Source organism: Silurus aristotelis (assembly GCF_946808225.1).
Source record: "Silurus aristotelis genome assembly, chromosome: 3".
Taxonomy (NCBI): domain Eukaryota; kingdom Metazoa; phylum Chordata; class Actinopteri; order Siluriformes; family Siluridae; genus Silurus; species Silurus aristotelis.
Window position 1 is genome coordinate 25,045,172 of NC_139576.1, and position 13,998 is coordinate 25,059,169.

Below are 13,998 nucleotides of genomic sequence, written 5' to 3' on the forward strand. Positions count from 1 at the left end.
ACAGCGCTCTTGTGTATTACAGCCCAAATTGATGATGCCGAAAGATTTTCAAGTCAGGTGCACCTGAAATATGAGGACTCCAAAAAAAGCAAAGCCTGTACTGAAATAGAGTGAACTCCTAGACCTGGCAGGTGCATGCTGGGTTTTAGGGCAAACATTTTCACTTTGTTTTCTCTTCGTTGAATTTGATCTGCTTTTTGCAAGCAGCTCTGACTGGTTTTACTGAATAATCTACATTTTCACATCGCATTTTAAGTGGATTAGACCGCTTGCCATTGTAATTGGATGGAGTTCAGATTTTGCACTCGGGCCATCTATCTTTTTACCTCAAGCACAGACCTAATGCTCTTTCTTCCTTCAGACTCATGCTGTAGCACCTCTGAAATCCAGATCCCCAACAGATGCCTCTCACATTTACATTATTTAACAGATAACCCCATCACCGCTACACCTACTAGAAAATGCCTGTTTCTAATGCACCCCCTCATCAGACTGGATTTTTTTTTTCTTTCATTCATTTATTTGTGCATGGTGGTGTTCTCAGGGTTTGGCTACACTCATGCGTGGAATAGATTCAGTTGTAGACTATAGCATACATAAAGTAGACAATTGTTCTTGTTGATTTTGTTCTCCCCTGCCTTTCGGAAACTAGCGATCAATTCATTATTATTTATGGAACAAAGATGACTTATTTTGCCCTTGGGGTTTTTGCAGCATGTTGTTTTTTCCTTTGCGTCTCTCAGCGGGGACGATTATGCACTGTTTATTTGCCTGTCAATCTCTTTGTTGGTTTATTACCATTTAATTCTCGTATTTTTCACCTGACAGTGTAATGTATTGTTCATGCAAATTAAATATTTGGATAAATATTAATGTATGAAGAAGAAGGCTATTATTTTTTCACACATTATAGCACAGTGAAATTCCTTCTCCCCCATATCACCGCTTGTTAGGAAATTGGGTTCAGCGTTTTGCATGAGGGCCAAACAGAATCAGGTTGAGCCTCCGATCTTCTGATGAGTAACCGAGTACAATTCAGACTGATTTTAAATCAGTTTCTCATAGATTGTGTAAAAATGTGAGAGGCATCTGTTGGGGATCATTTTCTTTCTTAATGAGAATACACAAGACTTGATTAGACCTGCCCTTTTCTTTCATCTCCTTCTTTTAATAGGTGAACAGAATAAAATAGCTTTTTGACCTTTTTGTTACTTTGCAAGTAGGTTTTCAATATCATTTCAACTGGAAGTTTTGGGTGCAGTAGAAACATCAACACACCAACCATAATACATTATATATGATGTGTGTGTGTGTGTGTGTGTGTGTGTGTGTGTGTATATATATAGTTAAAATATACATAATTTTGTTTTTTTCATACTGCCTTATTTCAAGGTTTAATGCCATTTCAGAAACTGCAGGAGTGGTATTGCAGGAATATGTCGATACCTTTCAATAGTTCTTTACTAGCCAGTATGAAAGTCAGATTATAATTGATTTGGAAACATTTCAGAAGAAATTTTGGTTCATCTCAGATTTTTGTTTCCTTTCGTCTGTTTTATTTATGCTATTTTCTAATTTGTGAATTTGGCAAATGATTGTTGATGATCCTCTACAAAATTGTACCTTTTAGATTACCGTTTGTAACCACTGTCACCACAAGAAACTGATTGTTTAGGAGTAACTGTTATTACTACTACCAGTTTTTACTAGTAGTGCCAATACAATACTGAAGGAATAAACAAAATAACTATAGACAGGTTTGTTTCGTGCTACCCACTGTGAAACAGATTTTTCCAGAATCATATTTGCTGAAGTGTAGGATTTCTGTTATACCACAGCATTTGGCCATTTTTTTATTTTATTTATTTATTTATTTATTTATTTATTTATTTATTTATTTATTTATTAATTAATTAATTAATTTATTTATTTATTTATTTATTTATTTATTTATTTATTTATTTATTTATTTATTAATTAATTTATTTATTTATTTATTATTTAAAAAGGCTGCACAATCTGTTTTCATTTATTATAAATGTTGAACACCTGTAAAGCAATTTTATTTTGATAGAAATACGAAATAAGACCAAAACAGTTTATTTCAGAAACACTTTTAGCGGGCTCACGCTGAATTTCTGACCATTACCACTCGCTCCCGCAATGTGTCCCACTCCTGTTTGTTTTTTTTTTCCCACAGCTTATAAAGATTGTGTAAAAGTGTACACAAAACATTAGGGCTACGATTAACGTACAGAATATTTACAGACATAAACCATTAAACAATGCTAAAGTAAAACACCGCACATGACAAACGCTATATTTATTTGACCGCCACTCTTTGCACAGGTAAAACCGCCGCCTCCCGCGAGATTTGCGTTGCAATGCAATTCCTCTTTCACATGGTGGAAAACCGTCCCTGTTCACTGTTACAGTAATTAGACACATTTGAAGTATTTATTTTTTTGGAAAACTGCTTAGTAATTATTTCCTAAAATAAATTTTGAATGTTATTAATAAATATTTCATTTATTACTATACTTAGATTAGTTGTTAATATAGGAATGATATTAGATAGCAGGCTGATAGAACTTTGAAAGATATTTTTTCAATTTTTTCCACAGCTATTTAAAAAACAGCATTACAGTTTTTCTTTCAGTTGTTAACAAGATAGATATTGTGTATCTAAAAAAATATTGCACAAAGCATTGTAATGTATTTTTATGCATTTGTATTTTTTCTCCCACTCATCGAATGTGGTATAAATAGTATGTATTGGTGTATGTGTTATTTCAGGCTCACCCAGAGACTCTCACCTCATTTCCCTGTTTCTCATCACCCCTGTTCTTTCTTTCCCCCCTTTTTCTTGTCTGCTGCCTCACATGTTCTCAGCGCTTCAGCTGACTGACAGCTCCCTCCAGTGAGACCTCATGATGAAGCTCACGCATAGTTAGCACCACCAGCAGTATTTCTGGTTTTTTTTTTTTTTTAGTTGTGTCTCGCACACAGGGTTGTGTAATTGAATCTCATTCTCCTCTGATCTTACACCTCTTAATCTGTAAGGGTTTCTGTGATGTGATTTTAATTAGAGGCACTTCGGGTCTAATGGTTTTAAAACTAGATGTGGGCTAATATTTATTCGTTCTCTCCTCTACGTGATTTCTCGCCTGCCTTTATTTATGTTCATATCCTTATTTGGCTGTTTCAGCCTGTAAGCATCTGCAGAGTTTTTCCCTATTAAAAAGAACTGTTGAATATCTTGAGTATGAGAGAAGCTTCTCGTTAAAAATCTTTGCCCTTTTTTATTTATTTATAAAAAAAATTTTTTTCATCTACGTTGCTGTCGAAGCCCTGATGAGAGCCAGGAGAATATAATCCAGCCTCACAGTCATGCTCAAACAAAGAACAGCACAGTTCTCGCAGCGCCTACAAAATATAAGCGCAGTCTCTCCTGTCTGATGCTGAAATTCTTCGCATACTTTTTAAGCGAAGGCCATCTCATGTTAGCTTTAAATCTCTCCTGTTAAACACAGAGACAGAGGGCTCTTAAGTAGAGCCATGATTTTTTAATGAGGTGGTAATGGCACGGGCCGTGAACCCCGCTGGTCTGTATGCAGCAGCAAAAAAAAGCAAAAGGCAAGGGACTCCAAGATGTCTTCACTATGACCTTCAGAATAATAGCCCACAATGGCTGCATGCTGGGCACAATTAAAGGCTAGCAGCAGATGAAGTGAACTCTGGAGGGTGTGTCAGGTGTTAGTCTCTGATTTGTGACCCATGGTTGGCCGTAGCTGAGCGATTGATGGTTTGTCGGTCAGGGTTATCCAATGAGCTCAATCAGAGACCTGAACAGAAAGAGTTGGTCTTTGGTAGTAGCCTGGATGTGCAGAATAAATAATTCTTGTGTCCGGACTGTTCATTTTTTGTAAAGTTTCATAGTTGCCTGGCGAAGACGTCGATTCAACATCCAAAGAAAACCTGGCTGTGCAATGCAATTTGATGCTTTAACGCTAGCACAGAATCCTCCAGTGTCTAAGTTTCTGTTTGACAGTTCTGTATTTAGAGTGAACAAATGGCAGATTATCTTCAAAGAATCATGCGAGTGTGTGGAAACGAATTAGAGCAATCAATATGGTCTACATCTTTTTGCTTATGATAAGATCAAAAGCTAAAAGCTCATAGCTGGCCTTCAACTTGGCGAATGTACAAACATGATGAGCTTTGTTAAACTTTGTTAGAAGTGGATGAAATTTAAATACTTATGTATGTTTCTGCTACTCTGTGCACCTAACTAGAAATCTACCCTATATGGACAACCAACTATAAAGGTTTGTATGTTCTTTTTGAATATTGGATTCAAGATTTGCTGTTATAATAACCTCCATTCTATAGCAGTCCATTTAAAATCTTCACCCCCAACCCATGCAAACGATGTCTTCATGGTGCTGGCTTTGTACACAGAGCCATTGTCATGCTGGAACAGGTTTAAGGCTCATAGTTTAAGTGAAGGGTGAATTCAACGCTTTTGCATACAAAGACATCTTTTTCAGTTGCGTGCCTCCAATTTTGTTCTAATGGTTTTTGGGGAAGTACCACAGTGGCATTTACTTAGTGGCTGACCTAGCTATTTTTATACATATTTTTTGGTTTGGATAAAAGGGTTATTAGAGGAAGCATGCATGTAGGTCGTTTTGGTGACAAGGTAAGGGAGGTGCGATTGGGATGGTTTGGACACGTGCAGAGGGGGCACACGGGGTATATCGGTAGAAGAATGCTGAGGAAGGAGCCAACAGGCAGGAGAAAAAGCGGAAGACCAAGGAGGAGGTTTATGGATGTGGTGAGGGGAAGACATGCAGGTAGTTGGGTTGAAAGAGGCAGATGTAGTGGACAGGGAGGTATGGAGATGGATGATCAGCCGAAAGAAGAAGAAGAGGATTGGTGTCAGTTGGTGTCAACCACATAAGGATGGCTACTGAATTGTATATTTGTTTTTATAATTTATTTATTTCTGTAAAGCTGCTTGAGGACGGTGTCCATTGTTAAAATTGCTAAATAAAAAAAATTATCGAAATAAATATAGCTCTAATTAAAAGTTGACTTTCTGAGCTAAGAACATTAGAAGATTATTTGTTATTGTGTTTAGGTTTTTTGCCTTGGAATATGTGTTCAAGGTGCATGGGAAACCTGTGGGCGGGTCTTTGGCCTTATTTATCATAAGTCGGTGTAGTGTGTAGTAATTTCAACCTGACATTTTGAAACTGACAACGTAGTCTGTGATTTAATTCTGAATAAGTGTTGTAAGGTACACATGCACCAGCTTGCAGTATTTTGTTTCTTCTTTCTTCAGTATTGACCGCTCCCCTCTCCCAAAAGCCTTCTTGGACTGTAGCTTTAAATTAGATTGGAAGAAGAGAATGATGCATCACATCTGGTCTTAGGTATTATATTTGGAATAATGCCACAGTGCTGGGCAGTCCAAGCTGTGTGTGTAAAAGAGAGAAATTGCTGTGCTGTTACTAATTGAAGAGGTGAATTTATTTTAAAGCTTGAATTTCTTTCTGGTTGGAACTCTGATTTCTGTAAGAATAGCCTTTGTAATATTCTGTGTGAGCTTGTATGCACATGTGCATACGTTTCTGCACAAGCTTTATTTACAACATTTTTATGATTTCACAGTAATGTTAATGATCGCGCTGTTAATTTTTGTCAGAACCAAAATTGTGGTGAGGTGGAATGCATGACGAGGATGATCATGATTTGGGTTTGAGTGTGCAACATGTGCACTGGAACAAGTACGTATGTTATTATTTTAGTACTTTTGCATTTTGCAATGTATATGATATTATTAGAGAGAATACTGCATAAGCATTGTATTATGATGGCGATATGATGACACGATGATTGCGATAGAGATGTTCAGAATTCACTTTTTGCATATCTGAATTATTAGCCTCTTGCTCTGAATCTGAGTCTCGAATCTCTGACGGGTGAGTCGAGTCTCGGGTCTCATGCGGCTAAGTCGAGTCTCGGGTCACTGGCGGCTGAGTCGAGTCTCGGGTCTCTGGCGGCTGAGTCGAGTCTCGGGTCTCTGGCGGCTGAGTCGAGTCTCGGGTCACTGGCGGCTGAGTCGAGTCTCAAGTAAACTGAGCTGAGTGCTGACTACTTTTAGCTGCAGTTTGACTCAAGTCTCAATTGCCAAAATGTCAAGTCAATTGACCTGACCCTTTATTAAGTCTGAGGTCAACGTGCTGAAGTTTAACTCTGGGAGCAGAGGGCGGAGTCACCTGTTTAGTCATTCCTTTAATTGATTTTGCTTGTACCTTGTAAAATGCTGCTATGGTATTATATGAGGAGATACACAGCATTGTGGGAATTTATGGGAATGAGAAACAAAGCAGTATATGTATGCTTGTTGGTCAAAGTGGGGTTCATTATAATTTATTAAAGATTTGTTCATGTTTTTATCCAGGATCAAATGCCAGGAGCCTTCCAGCTTGAGTTTGAGACTTTAAGTCCTGAGTTGGTATAGTTGAAGTTTAAGTGTAATTGTGAGTCAGCTGTGTTTAAGTTTAGTTGAGTGTTTGGTCAAATTTTAGTTGATTATTTACTTGAATTAGTTGTTTCCAAGTCCTGATATTTACATGATATTTTGATCTCAAAATTTTGACTTTGCTATGGTTTTATTAACGGCAGCTTCCAGCACATTTCTTCGAGAGGAAATAATGAAAACCCGAGGTCATTGATTTAATACATAACCTTGAATTAAATATTGTAAAATCTTTATGCAGGCAGCTACTGCCACCTACATTTTAGCCATTACGTGTTATGAAATTACTGACTATAAACAAACTACTAAATCTCAGAACTCTCAGAAAAGTTTAGTGACCCAATTCAGCGCAGTCATGCGTCCTGTGATGTTAAAACCTTACTTCCATCAGATACACTCACTCCTACAAGTTTCAGGTATTTACTATGTATTAATTGGCTTGCACTATTGGGTGGACTCAAGACATCGGTAAATTTGTTTCGAAGGCAAATACTTAGCCAAAATGTTTCATTTCTACATTGCTGTGACAGGGATTTATCTAGTTAGAGCCTTTTATCTGATTTTCAGCGTCCCCGTGGAAACATGACTGAGGCCGGTGATTGCAGCGCTGCTGCTGCTGCTTCTGCAGAGCACACTGACAGCTAGAGCAAGAGGGAAAGTGAGAGGAGGCTTTATCACAGCTCCGAAGCAGTACATCACATACGCACCTCCATCTGTGTCCCTCTTTCTTTCCCTCCCTCTCCTCCAGGCAGAGTTCATGCCGGTTTCCATACATCATTCACCTCCGAGCTCTCGCTATCTGATGTCGATGTGGAATTAGTCCAAGCTAAAAAGGATCACCTTTACTAGTGAGTTGCTCCAGACTTCAAAGGTCAGTGTGGGGTGTGTGTGTGTGTGTGTGTGTTTATCTGTTTTGCTGCACTTGGATTGGGTTTTATCTTTTTAACCTTTGTAGACAAAGAGGACTTGTTTATTATCTTAAGAGCATCTGGATTTGGGCTGGGGCTGGCCGATGGAAATGTAAACAAGGCATCTCCACTTGTCTGGAACACACACACACACACACACACACACACACACACACACACACACACACACACATCTTGTGGCTACTGTTTTGGAGTGAGGAGGATAGAAGTGGTGTTCAGATTTGGCAGGCTTATATATGTCCTAATTCTTCTCTCGCTCTCGCTCTCGCTCTCACTCTATCTCTGTTCTCACTCTATCTCTGTTCTCTCTCTCTCTCTCTCTCTCTCTCTCTCTCTCTCTCGTTTCGATGAAGTTCAGCCAGATGACACTGCTTGTCCTCTGACACATCATGTGAATTGAGTGTCTCATTGACCTTGCCACACTTTCCACTGACTCCCTGCTGACTCAGACCACATCATGTCCACTTTGACTTGTGCATGAGCTCGTGTCCTAAAGGCTTTTTTTGTTTTCAGTAAAGTTTGGTGACATAATTGGGTTTGAGTGGAAGGGACATGGCACATTTTTGTGCCCAAGCTATTAGCATTTGTTACCCCCCCTTATGAGTCTGTAAGTTTAAAGTTACATTTAATTCACTGTCACTGTCATTGTACTGTCATACAGCTCGATTCTTTTAAAGCATGTGCTCCTGGATCTCACCACCTGCTGCATTATGCATTGCTAAGGGGTAGGTAGTTTTAATCTTCAGATTAAGTAGAGTGCATAGATGACTTTTCAGAATCAGGAACATGCACAGACATGTAAACAGAGCAGAATAAAGACCTGCGTAATGCTAATATACTGCGTATCAAATCTCCTGCTTGTACAGCACAATAATATTTATGTCTGCATGTGGAGTGAACACTGCAGCACATGGCCAAAACTTTCGCCTTCAACTTGGTGGCCTTTTAGTTGAGGTCACATACTATATATCGGTACACGGAATTTCTCTGCGTCCATTCATATACTCCTTACTTTATCTTTGTATTGATGGCTACACATTTTTACATTACATTAGCTAACATGTTTTAACTTAGACTTCTGGGCAACTTCAGCAAAGTATAAACATTTGAAATGGTCTTAATCATTTATTGCAGCAAGAATTAAACTAATAGGTAAAGTAACCGAGATTGAATTCCGCTTTGATTTCTTTAAACGTTTAAGCGTTGTGAGTAAAATCTAAAAGAGGTTTTTGCATAAAGAAGAGTCCGTTCCAGTTCCACTGTTGTTCCATTCAGTATTAAGCAGTTGATGAGTAGTCAAAAGATTTTGTAAATCCAGACATTTTTCCAGCAAACACTTAAATCGTTATCCTGATTTTATCTTTGCGTATAAAAAGACATTATACGCAAATTCACTGTTTCTAGCTTTTCCAAGCAAACACAGCATTTACATTTATGGCATTTGGCAGACACACTTGATCTTTATTTATATAAACTGAGGATTTATGGGGGTTAAGGGCCTTGTTGGAAGACACAGGCCCATTGTGCTGCGATTTAAACTCATGATATTTTGATTAGAAGTCTAACATCTGAACTACTGAGCTACCACCCCGCAAAATATGCTGTCAAAAGCAAATGGTGGCCCTAGAGGTCTCACAAAAACATGTTGCATTCTTTATTTCTGACCAATAATATATTGTTGCAGTTGTGAAGGTCAAGTTTATTGTATTGCTCTTGTCAATGTATTGTAGTCAAATAGGTTTCTAGGCAACCCAGCTAATTTACTGTATATTATCAGATCACACTATCTATTACATTGTAAACTGGTCATTTATCTTTCCAAGTAACCAAAACATGGAACTGGGAGGCACACTGCCTCGCTGGCTAGCTAATAAATTTCTGTTTGTCTACCAACTTTGAAATAAACCTACACTTAGAAAGTGAAGTACTGAACTGTACGTGGGTTATGGCCTAATTCTTGGTCTTATTCTAACCTTACAGTGATGCAGATGGACCTGTTCGATATTGAGTATTATTGTCAGAGCTTACACTGGACTTGAAATGCTGCCTTGTTGTATTCTATTCTATTCTATTCAATGGTTATTTGATCTAGTGGCATATTTTATAGCATATATGCATCTTATATTGACTAAGATTGCAACATTTGAGTTAACATGAGACATATTGTCTTAAATCTCACCATTGTGGGGGGATAACTTGGCGTCTGAAACTTGCATAGACTCAGCTGCTGGGAAGATATCAGTATTAGATATCAGACGATGCTGCAAATGTATTAAAAACCTGGAGAAAAGTGTGATCTATGCATTATAACTAGACGCTACACAGTGATCTTATCCAAGCATCAGTGGAAATATGTAAAAAAAAAAAAAAATGTTTGGGTTGGTCGAAAAAAGTCCCAGCCTATTTTATCTCGCTTTGATGTCTTTATTCCATGGCACTTTTTTGTCCAGTTTTATATCAGTTTTACAGCGCCGCAATCCTGGATTTTGATGTCCTTGTTCTGATACTCTGCTTTGATGGCTCTCCTGAAAAAGAAGCTCCAGCAAGTCTGCTTTGTAGCCTGCCCTAAACACAAGGCTTCCATGTTCCTGCTGCACTTCTGCCTGCGTAATGAAGAGGCTGCACTCAGCAGCGTTCACCTAATGATGTACAGCCAACAGCCGAGCCGAAGCTTTCCTTATTGTAAGCCTTAATTCGGCTTTGTTCGAAGCTTGTTAACCAGAAAGCTTCTGAATTAGCAGCCTCCAGGCCTAAATGAGGAAATGTATGCCCCTGTGTTACCCCCTTCCTGTTAGGAACTGTCAATTATGTGAAAATACGAGCTCAGTGATGACGCTTTAATTGATGCAGTGAAAGGCTACCTTTGTTATATGAGATCAGGGACTTTGTGTGGAATAAAGGAGATAAAAAGGGCTTGTGATGTAGAATTATTTTATATCCTAGTACTTTGTTTGCTGACACAGGTTTTTTTTTAACCCGATGCAAATTAATATTAGGTTTGTTGCTGAAAGCTGGAGATTTTTGGAGTTTTTTGCTGGGCCACACATTTTCAAATAAATGAAAGTTTCTTAAAGCTTTTATTCATCCTGAGCAATAATAAATGTGAGTTAGCTATGTATCCATTCACATTTGTTTTAGTGTTAAAGAAACTCACTCGCATTTATTTTGAGTAATAGTTCGTACAGATTAATTAGCAAGAATAAATAACAGCATGCTTAGAAATATTTATAATATACTGAATTCATACTGAAATATCAGTACTTACTCTTCAGCTACATAACACAAATATGTTCCTTGAGGTGTGATCATGTTGTTCACTAAGGCTTGTAATGGAAACAGTTATGACCATAGATTATTATTATTTGTAATGTAAAATTGACATTGTACTTTTGCTACTTTATATAAAAAGTAGAAATATAATAATATTTATATAATTTTTATTTTCTTTTATATGATGAAATTAAGTCAAGTCAAGTCAAGTCAAGTTTATTTGTATAGCGCTTTTCACAACAGATATTGTCTCAAAGCAGCTTTACAGAAAACAACAGTGAAGGTGAATGGTGTGCGTTTGTCCCTGATGAGCAGCCGTGGCGACAGTGGCAAGGAAAAACTCCCTTAGATGATATGAGGAAGAAACCTTGAGAGGAACCAGACTCAAAGGGGAACCCATCCTCATATGGGTGACATCAAAAGTTTGGTCATAAATTTTTCAACAATACAGAACAATTTGTGATCATCATAGATCCAGCATCAGCTTCTCCATGCCAGGGCCTTTAAACACTCGGCATCTACTTCTCCATGATCATCCATAGGTCCACAATCTTCACGAGGTGGGACGTGACTGGAGCTGGCCAAACCTCAGGAAGCCTCGGGATGGGGAGAGAAAGAGAAGCAGTGGAGAGGAATTAGCGTAGCTGCTGTTCATGATATTAACAGCACAAGTTGATAATGTGCATGTGATCAGATGTTCTGGAGCACAAGGTTGTGATGTGATGTGTGTGATGTGTGTTATGTGTAGGCTTTGCCAAAAGGATATGTTTTTAATCTGCACTTAAACTGGGAGAGTGTATCTGAACCCCGAACACTGTCAGGAAGACTATTCCAGAGTTTAGGAGCTAAATGTGAAAATGCTCTACCGCCTTTAGTGGACTTTGCTATTCTAGGAACTACTAGAAGCCCAGAGTTTTGAGATCTCAGGGAGCGTGACGGATTGTAGCGTGTTAAAAGACTGGATAGATACATGGGAGCCAAACCATTTAGTGCTTTATAAGTGAGTAGCAGTAGTTTGTAGTCTATTCGAAACTTAATAGGAAGCCAATGTAGGGACGATAAGATTGGGGTTATATGATCGTATTTTCTTGACCTAGTAAGAACTCTTGCTGCGGCATTCTGAACTAACTGAAGCTTGTTTATTAATGATGCAGGACATCCACCTAGTAATGCATTACAGTAGTCTATTCTAGAGGTCATAAACGCATGGACGAGCTTCTCTGCATCAGATATAGATAACATATTTCTTAGCTTAGAAATATTTCTAAGGTGAAAGAAGGCTGTTTTTGTAACTTGATTGATGTGATTTTTAAAAGATAAGTTGCTGTCTAAAATAACTCCCAGGTCTTTTACCGTTGAACTAGTAGTTACAGAACAACCGTCTAAATGCAGGCTGAGATGCTGGAGCTTCTGTGTACTATTTTTTGGGCCGATGAGCAAAATCTCCGTTTTATCAGAATTTAATAGCAGAAAGTTATGGGTCATCCAATCTCTTATTTCTTCAACACACTCAGTTATGCGAGCTAATTGAGCTGTATCGCCTGGTTTGGATGAAATATATAGCTGGGTATCATCAGCATAACAATGGAAGCTAATTCCATGCCTTCTAACAATATTTCCTAATGGAAGCATGTATATTGTAAAAAGCAGGGGTCCCAGAACTGACCCTTGTGGCACGCCATAATTTACTAGCATTATCCTGGATAGCTCTCCATTTAAATCTACGAAATGGTAACGATTGGACAGGTAGGATTTAAACCAGCTTAATGCCTGTCCCTGAATACCGATGTAATTCTGTAAGCGATCGAGGAGAAGATCATGATCTATAGTGTCGAACGCAGCACTAAGATCTAGTAAAACTAATAGGGAGATGAAGCCTTGGTCTGAAGCTAAAAACAGGTCGTTAGTGATTTTAACTAGAGCAGTTTCTGTGCTATGATGGAGCCTAAAACCTGACTGAAACTCTTCAAAGATATTGTTCTCCTGCAAGTGGTTACATAGCTGGGCAGCGACAATCTTTTCTAAAATCTTAGACATAAATGGGAGATTTGAAATTGGTCTGTAATTCGATAGCGTGTTTGGATCCAGATTAGGTTTTTTAATGAAGGGCTTAATAACTGCTAACTTGAGGGATTTAGGGACATGTCCTAACGATAGTGAGGAGTTAATAATATTTAAAAGAGGCTCACCAGCTGTATATAACACTTCCTTCAGTAGTTTAGTGGGAATTGGATCTAACTGACATGTTAAGGCTGCAACTAACAGTTGTTTTGATAATCGATTAATCGTACGATTTCTTTTCTTTCTCTGATTAATCGTGTGTGTGTGTGTGTGTGTGTGTGTGTGTGTGTGTGTGTGTGTGTGTGTGTGTATGTATGTATGTATGTATGTATATATATAGATAGATAGATAGATAGATAGATAGATAGATAGATAGATATGTGTGTGTATAGGCTGTTTTGCTTATTATAACTATATAGAAGCCTAATTTAGGATATTTATGTATAAAAGTGTATTTTAAAAAAAATCAGTTTAACTATCTTTAATTTAGACATTTTAAAGCTTATCGTGGCTGCATGTTGAGGAGTGCATGGGAGATTTCATCTTTGGAAAAAAAATGTATTGATGCTGGGTTGTTTCTTTCTGTAAAAGAAAATGCATTTGAGTATGCGAGGTGTAAAATTGTGTAAATCAGCATTTGTATTGTTTTGAATGATAATTGCAGATGGCAAGTTGACAACCATACTTGAAAAATTTATTTTTTTTAGTTGTGAAGATATAGGCATCTAGAAATTAATGCATTTAATTTTGTATAATAATTAAAAGATATATGCATAAATTAAATATACAAACATTGAAAACAAGCATTTGAATGTAGATGTTCATAAAGCCACAGTAAATCATGTTTGAACGGAAGAAAGAATTATGAAAAAGGAAAAAAGGATGATGGATTGTTGTACAAATGCCTAATCATTCGCTGAAAACCACAACAGGGACTAAACATGTAATAGTTTACTGCTGCTGTTATTTGCTGCTTATAGATGTAGTGTTTGTTCTCACTGTTTTAATTGAATCCATTACTATGTCACGAGCGAGTTAATTGCGCATCCTGATGCTCGCGAGTCACGACAGAACAGATCCAGTGCGACTGTCCTGAAGTTAACAAACAAACAGTTTACAGTGTTTTATCTGGCCGTCACGCTAACCCGAATCTTGAGAAGCCCAAATAATCGATATCGCCATTATCGATTG

At 37.8% G+C, this 13,998-nt stretch overlaps 1 protein-coding gene across 8 annotated transcripts in view; it reads left to right on the forward strand.

The window, feature by feature from the left end:
* adarb1b (adenosine deaminase RNA specific B1b) overlaps nucleotides 1-13,998 on the forward strand; it is a 171,358-nt gene that overhangs the window by 13,720 nt on the left and 143,640 nt on the right. The window contains exon 2 of one of the 8 annotated variants that reach the window (XM_083537517.1): nucleotides 7,115-7,418. The exons of the other annotated variants lie outside the window; for them this stretch is intronic. The gene's annotated coding sequence lies outside the window, so the exon portion shown is untranslated. The remainder of the gene's footprint in view (nucleotides 1-7,114; nucleotides 7,419-13,998) is intronic. 8 annotated transcript variants of the gene reach the window in all.